The following is a 10,338-nucleotide window of genomic DNA, read 5'->3' on the forward strand; positions in this document are numbered from 1 at the left end:
CCCCAACTATACGTACAGTATGATGGGGGCTAATTTGGCTATGACAAATCAGGAAAGAGATCTTGGAGTTATCGTGGATAATTCTCTGAAAACTTCCACGCAGTGTGCAGCGATGGTCAAAAAGGCAAATAGGATGCTAGGAATTATTAAGAAAGCGATAGAAAATAAGACACAGAATATCTTACTGGCCCTGTATAAAACTATGGTACGCCCACATCTTGAATACTGTGTACAGATGTGGTCTCCTCACCTCAAAAAAGATATTTTGGCTTTGGAAAGTGTTAAGAAAAGGGCAACTAAAATGATTAGGGGTTTGGAATGGGTCCCATATGAGAAGAGAGGTTAAAGCGACTGGGACTTTTCAATTTAGAAAAGAGGAGACTGAGGGGGAATATGATAGAGGTATATAAAATCATGAGTAATGTTGAGAGGGCTGATAAAGAAAAGTTATTTATTAGTTCCCATAATAGAAGGACTAGAGGACACCAAGTGAAATTAATGGGTAGCAGGTTTAAAACTAATAAAAGAACGTTCTTCTTCACACAGCGTGTAGTCAACCTGTGGAACTCCTTGCCAGAGGAGGCTGTGAAGGCTAGGACTATAACAGAGTTTAAAGAGAAGCTAGATAATTTCATGGAGGTTAGGTCCATAAAAGGCTATTAGCCAGGGGATAGAAATGGTGTCCCTGGCCTCTGTTTGTCAGAGGCTGGAGAAGGATGGCAGGAGACAAATCACTTGATCATTGTCTTCGGTCCACCCTCTCTGGGGCACCTGGTGCTGGCCACTGTCGGCAGACAGGACACTGGGCTAGATGGACCTTTGGTCTTACCCAGCATGGCCGTTCTTATGTATCTTCCTATATAATTCCTCTTTGGTAGCCTTCTGCATCCATCCTATATGGGATGTTTCTATAACAACTCCTCTCGAATGTCACGTCTACATTAGGGAGCCTTTGGACTAATTTTGAGGCTTCTCTGCACTGTAGATGTGCTATTTTGAAATAAGCCATTTCAGAATAACTATTCCGGAATAGCCTATTTCAAAATAGCCATGCAGTGAAGACGTACCCTGACTCTTTCCCTCTCTCTATCTCTTTTGCTTCTGACCCCTCTGTCCCTTAATGTGACTTTGTTTAATTTCTATTTGTGCTTTCTACTGTTGAGGACAACGCCTGTGAATGGGTCTCTGCCCTGAGATTCCATTTAGCTGAGATCACTGACATAAATGAACCAGACCTGAAGGAGAAGCGTGTTATTAAGGTAAGGGGATAAGAGCACCTATGATGGAATGGGGTTAATGTGGAAAGTGGGCTGCACATTGCAAGTAATAGGGTGAAGGAAAGTCTGTGGATCCTGTGATGCCCTGGAGGATAGTAGTAAAAGGACAAGGTGTAGTCAAGTTCAGGGCTGATCAGTGAGGGAAGCCTGGTTCCAGCCTGAAGCATGAGACAACCTAGAAGAGCCTCCTGGAAGAGAGGATAGTTGTATCCAAGAGACAAAGATGACTGGCCACACAAACCCCAGGTCACGATCAAGACTGGTGCAGAGAAAGTGAATAAAGAAAAAAGTTATTTACTTGCTCCCATAACACAAGAACTGGGGGGAGGGGGGGTCACCAAATGAAATTAATAGGTAGCAGTCTTTAAAACAAACCAAAGGAAGTCTTTTTCACACAATGCACAGTTAACCTGTGGAACTCCTTGCCAGAGGATGTTGTGAAGGCCAGGACTATAACAGGATTTTAAAAAGAGCTAGATAAATTCATGGAGGAAAAGTTCATCAATGGCTATCAGGCAGGATGGGCAGGAATGGTGTCCCTATTCTCTGTTTGTCAGAAGCTGGGAATGGATCACTTGATGATTCTGTTCACTCCTTCTGGGGCACCTGGCATTGGCCACTGTTGGCAGACAGGACACTGGGCTAGATGGACCTTTGGTCTGACCCAGTATGGCCGCTCTTATGACCCTGACATTTGAGTTCACAGTTTGCCTTTGTGGTTTTGGACTTAAAAACCTTGGGAGGGCAGAGGGCTAAACTCCTAGGCTACGTCTACATTGGCATCCCTTTCCAGAAAAGGGATGCTAATGAGACGAGTCGGAATTGCAAATCCGCGGGGGATATTTAAATATCCCCCGCGGCATTTGCATTTACATGACTGCCGCTTTTTTCCGGCTTGGGGATAAGCCGGAGTAAAGCGCCAGTCTAGACGCGATTCTCCGGAAAATAAGCCCTTTTCCGGAGGATTTCTTATTCCTACTTTCATGTAAATGCAAATGCCGCGGGGGATATTTAAATCCCCCGCGGATTTGCAATTCCGAAGTGTCTCATTAGCATCCCTTTTCCGGAAAGGGATGCCAATGTAGACACAGCCCTACTGTGATGGATGAGAGAAGTGTGTCACCCAACCATCAAAGACTCCCAGGAGAATGAGTCATGCCCCAACCAGAGGCTCTGCCAAACTTACAGGGAAGCCCTTCCTCACCTCACCTCCATACAGAAAACATTCCAACAGAAAAAGAGAAGCTCAAAGCCCCAACAGGATTTTAATCCAAATAAAATCTCTGCAAAGCCCCGGCACCTCTCACTGTGGTTTTCCCCTGATAATATTTGGTGAGTCAATGGATTAGCACCCCATCCCGGTTTAATAGCATTTTCTAACCCCACCTCACACCCTGAAAACGATCAGCATTTAGAACCAGGGAGCAGCTGCAATACGAGCAGGTTGAAGGACAAAAGCCAACAATGTATAGAGCCCTTTAAAACCTCGGCTGTGCTGAACACTGATTTCTTCCCCTCGTTCACTGTATTATCCTTCACATTTACATTCTATTCATCCCCATCAGAGTTGGCCCTCCAGACGTGCAAATAACAGGCCTGGATGTGGAGCTTGCCATGCCCCCGGCGGCTGAAGCAGAGAGCGACTGTAATGAAACAGGTTTGTCTTTTATAAACAGGATGACTATGGATGGTGTGACAGTGGAGGGAGAATGATGGAGGGGACGGGGAGGGGAAGACAGGAATGGCCCCTGGTGGACAGAGGGGATTAAGAAACCAGAACTTCCCCTAGGCAAGTCTTGTGCTTGCTCTAAATTTTATGTCTGAGTGTTTCCAATCCCCACTGCAATCCTTTCTTCGGCACATGCCGGATTTCACAGGAATGAGAGGTATTCGTCCAAGGATGTGACACTATATTTGTTTAAAAAAAAATATCAGAAACTTAGCAACAGACTGGGATGCCAGGGAAACACTATTCTGGCAAAGTACTGATGACTGGCTCAATCCATCTCCTGGTTAGGGCCACATTTGACCCCTCTGCTAAACCCAAAACTCCTGTCAAGACATCGGCCTGGATGGCAGTAGGGGTGATGCAGGAGATCAATTTAGAACATAAGAACATAATTTCCCAACCACCAACCTGCCCAACATAATGAGATTGGGTTAGAAAGAAAGCATTTTTAATATACATCTGGGGGGAGGGTCTTTACTTTTGTTAGGCACATAGGGTTCATTTGGGGCATGTTTTCCATTTTTTTCTCAGCATCTCCAAGGGCAAGAAACCTACTGTATATGAAAGCTTAGATTCTTGCATGCACACAGCTACAAGAACTGTGTCCTCCATTGATTGTGAGAATTGGAATAAAATCACTGGAACTGACAACATCGCAGAATAGCCAAGTAGAACCTTGCTGTATAAACCCAGATCCTTCCAAAACACAAGTCCCATCACTTGGGCTGAAGGAACAGCTCTCCAGCCTCTCAGAAAAAGACAGGAACTTGGACATAGAGTTGATCAGTTCAAATCCAACCAGCGCAGTACATTGGGTCATGTGCACGCTAGCTAGTTCATTGCAAACTCGCTTAATTAGACAAAAGTTTCAGAGGGGTAGCTGAGTTAGTCTGTAACAGGAAAAACTTAAAAAACAACAAATAGTCTAGTAGCACCTTACAGACTAACAAAACATGCAGAATCCTAGGGCTGGAAGAGACCTCAACAGGTCATCAAGTCCAGCTCCCTGCCCAAAGCAGGACCAATCCTAACTATCAACCCAGTCAGGGCTTTGTCAAGCCAAGACTTAAAAAACTCTAGGGATGGAGATTCCACCACCTCCCTAGGGAACCCATCCCAGCGCTTCCCCACCCTCCTAGTGAAATAGTTTTTCCTAATATCCAACCTAGACCTCCCGCACTGTAACTTGAGACCATTGCTCCTTGTTCTGTCATCCGCCACTCCTGTGAACAGCCTTTCTCCATCCTCTTTGGAACCTCCCTTCAGGAAGTTGAAGGCTGCTCTCAAATCCCCCCTCACTCTTCCCTTCTGCAAACTAAATAAGCCCAAATCCCTCAGCCTCTCCTCATAGGTCATGTGCTCCAGCCCCCTCATCATTTTGGTTGCCCTCCACTGGTCTCTTTCTAATGCATCCACATCCTTTCTGTAGCGGGGGGCCCAGAATTGGACGCAATACTCCAGATGTGGCCTCACCAGAGACGAATAAAGGGGAATAATCACTTCTCTAGATCTGCTGGCAATGCTCCTCCTAATGCCCCCTAATATGCCATTAGCTCTCTTGGCTACAAGGGCATCCTGTTGCCTCATATCCAGCTTCTCATCCACTGTAATGTAGATGGAATCATGAGTTTTCGTGGGCACAACCCACTTCTTCAGATGACCGGAGTGTTGGAAGTACAGATCCAAGAATAAATAAGGCAATTTATTAATTGGACAAGCCCTTCTTTAAGAATGACAGTAGTTGAAATCCCATGCTGTCATGACTGTCACGGGAATAGAACCTGCACCTCCTAGCTGAAAAAGGACAACCTGCGGCTTCTTGAACTGCACGAGAGCCCTTTAGTTTTCTGCACCAGCTCTGAGCACTTTTGAATCCATCCTCTCTAGATAGCAGTGAGCACATACACAGGGGCTGTGTCTACACTGGTATGAATTTCTGGAAATGCTTAAAACAGAATAGTTTTCGTTATAAGTATTTCCGGAAAAAGAGCGTCTACATTGGCAGGCTGCTTTTCCGGAAAAGCCCTTTTTCCGGAAAAGCATCTGTGGCCAATGTAGACGCGCTTTTCCAGAAAAGAGCCCCGATCGTCATTTTTGCGATCGGGGCTTTTTTCTGGAAAAGACTACTGGGCTGTCTACACTGGCCCTTTTCCGGAACAGTGTTCCGGAATAAGGACTTATGCCCGAGCGGGAGCAGCGTAGCTTTTCCGGAATAGCGGCTGATTTTGTACAGTAGAGCGTTGTTGCTTTTCCAGAAATTCAAGGGCCAGTGTAGACAGCTCGCAGCTTATTCCAGAAAAGCGGCTGATTTTCCAGAATAAGTGGCCCAGTGTAGACACAGCCAGGGAGAATGGAGCACACACAGTTGGTCCTTAGCTTATTGCAGTTCGCCCTGATGGCGAACTCTAATTGCGCCACAGTGTCCTTCAATCTACACATAAAGAACAATCCAAGCCATCAAAAAAGTGCAGCAGTTTGTTGTATGAAGAGGAAACAAGTTTCCGGTGGCAGAAGACACCAGCCATAAGAGACCATTGTCTGCTGCCTGTCAGACTTAAACTGGAAACCCTTCCTGGTTTTTTCCTCCTGTCTGTTTCGTGGCGGTGTGTTGAAGATCTTGACTGGATGTTAATAATGTAGGCATCCCAGTGGCCTATGAAATGGCTGCAATTCAGCTGCAGGAATGGCATTAACATGCAGTCCCAGTGCCTGCGCTGGAAAACAACTGCAAGTCCAGAAGTGGCACGGAGACGTGCAGGCCATCAGGGCGTGGCGCGGAGGTCAATCTTTGAACTGAGATGTGGATTGTCAATAGAGGCCTGACCCAAAGACTCTCCGGACTCACTGACAGGCTGATGCTGGGAAATCACATCCCGTCAGGATAACAGCCATAAAAAATCCGAAGTGAAGGAATATTTTCACTGAGGCAGTGAGGAGTTGCATAGTTCTCGGTAGAATTTTTACCTGATAGAGAAGAGCCTGCTTCAGGACTCTTGAGATTTTCATTCCAGTTCTGGTACCGGCTCTCTGTGTAGCTGTGGGCAAGTCTCATCACTGCCATGCCTGTCTACCTCCCTGTAAAAAGCAATGACAGCCCTTTTTCCTAGACTAGATAGTCACGAGGATTCCCTAAGCTAAAGTGCCTTAGGAAGTGTTCTTTACCCCTGCACAGAACACAAGAAGGAAGGGTCACCTAATGAAATTAATGGGCAGCAGGTTTAAAACAAAACTGTGGAAACACTTCTTCACACAATGCACTGTCAACTTGTGGGACTCACTGCCAGGGGATGCTGTGAAGGCCAAAAGTATAATTGGGTTCAAAAAAGAATTAGATGAGCCCATCAATGGCTATGAACCAAGATGGTCAGGAATGCAACTGCTGCTCGGGGTGTCTCTAAACCTCTGACTGTCAGAAGTTGGGACTGGATGACCTCAGATGGATCTACTGAAATTGCTCTGCTCTGTTTATTTCCTCTGAAGTGTCTGGCACCCAGTAGAAGATAATGGAGTTGAGAGGCCATTGGTCCAACCCATGATGGCCACATCAATGTTCCTATATTCTTAAGTAGCTCCTTAACAGCATACCATTATTATTTTATTAAGAGAGAGCAAAATATTCTCGAGGCCCTGTTCCGAAATGCAGCGTGCCAATGTGGAAAAGATGTTGACACAGAATAGCTTAGCAGAGGCTCTTTCTGCCTGAGAATCCATCCACCCACTGTATGCTTAAAATGTCAGCCTGCTATATTCCACCATTCAGACTATGTCTAGACTGCAGGCTTCTTTCAGAAGAAGCTTTTCCGGAAGAGATCTTCTGAAAAAATGTCTTCTGAAAGAAAGTGTCCTTGCTGCCAAAGCGCATTGAAAAACCATCTGCTTTTTCGAAAGATAGCGTCCACAATGAATGGACACTATCGTGCATTTAAGCTGCAATTACTATGGACAGAATGGCCACCAGGTCACCTGTGCTTTTTCCTCTTTCCTCTTCTTGCAAATGAACTCCCTCTTCCCTGTCCATACACGCCTTTTTCCAAAGAGCTCTTTCACAAAAAGGCTTCTTCCTCGTATAAAGAGGTTACCAATGTCGGAAAAAAAACCTTCTGTTCTTTCTATTTTTTTTTTTGAAAGAACGTGATTGCAGTGTGGACGTAAGTGACATTTAAAAAAAAAAAACGGCTGTTCTTCCGAAAAAAACTCTGTAATGTAGACATAGCCTCAGAGGGCAATGAGAAGATGAAAGAGAAGGAAAGGGAGGGCAGGAGTACCACAGAAGAGGAGACAAAACAGGGGCAAGCAAACATCCAAATGTTCACTGATGCAGGCAGAAAGAAAAAGGGGCATGAAGGAAAGAGAAGGGAGTCTTCCCATTGACTTCGATGGGCGTTGGAGCCGGTCCCTAGCAATTGATGTCGTTCAATGGAAATTTGAAAGACAATGCAAAAGAAGGGAGATTCCAGTGACATTTATCCTTTCTAAGCCCTGCTAAACCAACCTTTCTAAGGACGACTTTTGGCTTTGAGTCTTAGGACCCAACTTCCATGGGAAAGACTCACATTGACTTTCATGGACGTTGGATCAATTCACAGAAAAAGCAAGAATGTTTGTACCAGCGTGTACCAAAGGGCCAGTATTTGGGGAAAATAAAATCGTAAAGGAAGATAACTCAGGTTTGCCTGCAAAAGTTTTATTCCCTCTCCTACTTTCCATGTACCATCGCCCTGCAAATTACACAGTGAATTACAAAGTGCTAGGGAGATGCAACAGCATCTTCTAGATCTGCTCTGGAAATACTGGATTAATTATTAAGGCCCCCAAAGGTATTTAGGTCACCAACTTTCATTGAAATCAAAAGCTCTCGTCATGGGGGTACCCAAACCAAATATACCATGGTGGATAGAATCAGAGCCAACAGGAAACTGCCTGTGATTAATATACCCTGCAGCTCTGGTAGCAATCCTAACGTGTCAAGTGTAATTGTCAGCTCAATTGCAGACACATCTCTAATCTATTCCAATCAGAACATGCTACAATACTGCAAGAGGGCTAGTAGAAAAGGATGATGCATGGAAGACATTGGGGTAGGACCATAACAATCTTCAAATATGTAGAAGGTTGTTAGAAAGAACAGTGATCAATTGCTCTCCATGTCCACCGAGGGTAGGACAAGAAGCAATCAGCTGAGCGAGCAGCAGTGTTTAAGTTAGCTATTAGGACAAATGTTCTAACTCTGTTAATTTGTCTCCGGAACAGGTAGTCTCGTGAAGTTGTGGAATCCTCATCACTGGAGTTTTTTAAGAACAGGTTAGAAAACACTTGTCAGGGATAGTCAAGGTGTACTTAACCCTGCCTCTGAATGGGACTGTGCACTAGATGAGGTCCCTTCCAACCCTATATTTCTAAGATTCAGGGACCTATGTGAAATATGGGGTTCAGGTCTCAGTCTAGTTCTTAGTGGGGTGAGTATCCAGCATCACAAGAAAACACCACCCACATTTGGCACCGTTGGACACCTGGATCAGCAAAAGTTGAATGGTTGATCGGGACCAAGCCACTTTCCTAGCTCTCCTGGGCTCCTTCACATGCAGGGCTGAGGTACACCAGAAAGAGAACAGGGCTGGTGTTGTTAGGGTTGCCAGGTGTCCGGTATTCACCCGGACAATCCAGTATTTTCGGCTCCTGTCCGGTAAAAAAATTCAGAGAATACCGGACACCTGAGCTGTCCGGTATTTTCTGAATTTTTCCCCAGCCAGGAAGCGAAAATGCTGGGCACCTGGCAACCCTACAAACACTTAGTGCCTGCCTCCTCCCCCCCCCCCCCGCCTCCAATATCTCCAGCCCCCCGACCCCAGCCCCCATGCTTACCTGGTTCCCCAAGGCTGCAGGCACAAAATGGCTGCTGTCCAAAAGACTTAGGGGAAGCAATGTTTTCCCCTGGGTCTTAGTGATCAATGTTCCCCTGTTCCTATCCCTGCACTCACTTAAAAGGGGACATGCTGTTTTATTTTATTTTTTTGGCTTAATAAGTCCCTTTCTTTTTTTTGGCTCAACAACTTTGGTCTCCTCCCTCCCGCTTTTTTCCCCTTCAACAGAATTTTTTCCTATTTTGGGGGGGGGAGGTGTGTGGGGTCGGTATTTTTGTTTCAACCATCTGGCAACCCTAGGTGTTGTGCAGGCTCTGTGAATTAGCTCTTGCAGCTGTCATACACCTTTCCTCAGCCATAGAATCATTTCAAATTAACATCCATCCATCCATCCATTTGCATGTATATGAGAGGGGATAACTTTTCTGGATATTTCGAGCATCTCTCCAAATGCCAGTTAAAGAACTGATTACACTGAATGACACTGGAAGGAATGAGGCGCACATGGTTTTAAAAATCATAATAGCTTTGAAGATCAGGGAGTCCAATACAAAGGCAACAGCACTCTCTATTGTCAGCTGAATGGCAGTCTTCTGGTTTAGGCTGATTTCATTGTATTCCTTCCCAAAATTATAAACAGAATATGAAATATTCATCGCCTTCTGCTCAGTTCTTTTCAATCTGCAGGTTTTTATTTCATTTGTTTATGTTCATGATAACAGCACAGATATTGAAGTTTAATTTTAAGTCTTAGGCTGCTGTAATTCTCAACATGAAAATTAAACAGGTGCTGCAATGATAGACATAATTCCCAAGTGCTTGGTAAAGGGAGGTGAGACTTGGGGGAGGGCCGTTTTATTTATTTTTAGAGAAGATCAATGAGAAATCAAAATTTAGACCAGAGGTTCTCAAACTTCATTGTGCTGTGATGCCCTTCTGATAACGAAAATTACTACACAACCCCAGGAGAGGGGATGAAAGCTTGAGCAAAAAAACTCTCACCTGGGAGACCAAAGCCAAAATCCAAGGGCTTCAGGCCCAGATTGGGGCCTGTAAACTCAGCTCTGCTGCCCAACAGTGAAGACCCCAGGCCCCAAGCCACAGCAAGTCTAAGCCAGCACTAGCAGCCACATTACAGTGGGTTTGTGACCCACTTTGGGGTCCTGCCCCCCAGTTTGAGAACTGCTGCCTTAGGCTTTATTGCCGATTGTCTTTAGTATAAGCAGACGAGTGTATTGAGCTGGCTGGTGTGTTTCCTGAATTCTAGTGGATGGACTCGAAAACACTCAAGCTTTAGGCTGATCTGCACTAGAAAGTTAAATTCACACCTCTGGGAGGGGTAGTTAAGCTGATCTGAGCCCCAGTGTAGACAGGGCCAGGCTGACAGTAGAATTCCTCGGTTGACCTAGGTACCACCCCTTGGAGAGGTGGATTTACTACTAGTGATTTACTTCCGTCGCTGTACTAAGTA

At 45.2% G+C, this 10,338-nt stretch overlaps 1 long non-coding RNA gene across 1 annotated transcript in view; it reads right to left on the reverse strand.

The window, feature by feature from the left end:
- The window catches only part of LOC142818636 (uncharacterized), a 59,263-nt gene that overhangs the window by 45,081 nt on the left and 3,844 nt on the right, over window positions 1-10,338 (reverse strand). The gene's annotated exons all lie outside the window — the stretch shown is intronic.

Source organism: Pelodiscus sinensis, chromosome 15 (assembly GCF_052426305.1).
Source record: "Pelodiscus sinensis isolate ZL-2025 chromosome 15, ASM5242630v1, whole genome shotgun sequence".
NCBI lineage: Eukaryota > Metazoa > Chordata > Testudines > Trionychidae > Pelodiscus > Pelodiscus sinensis.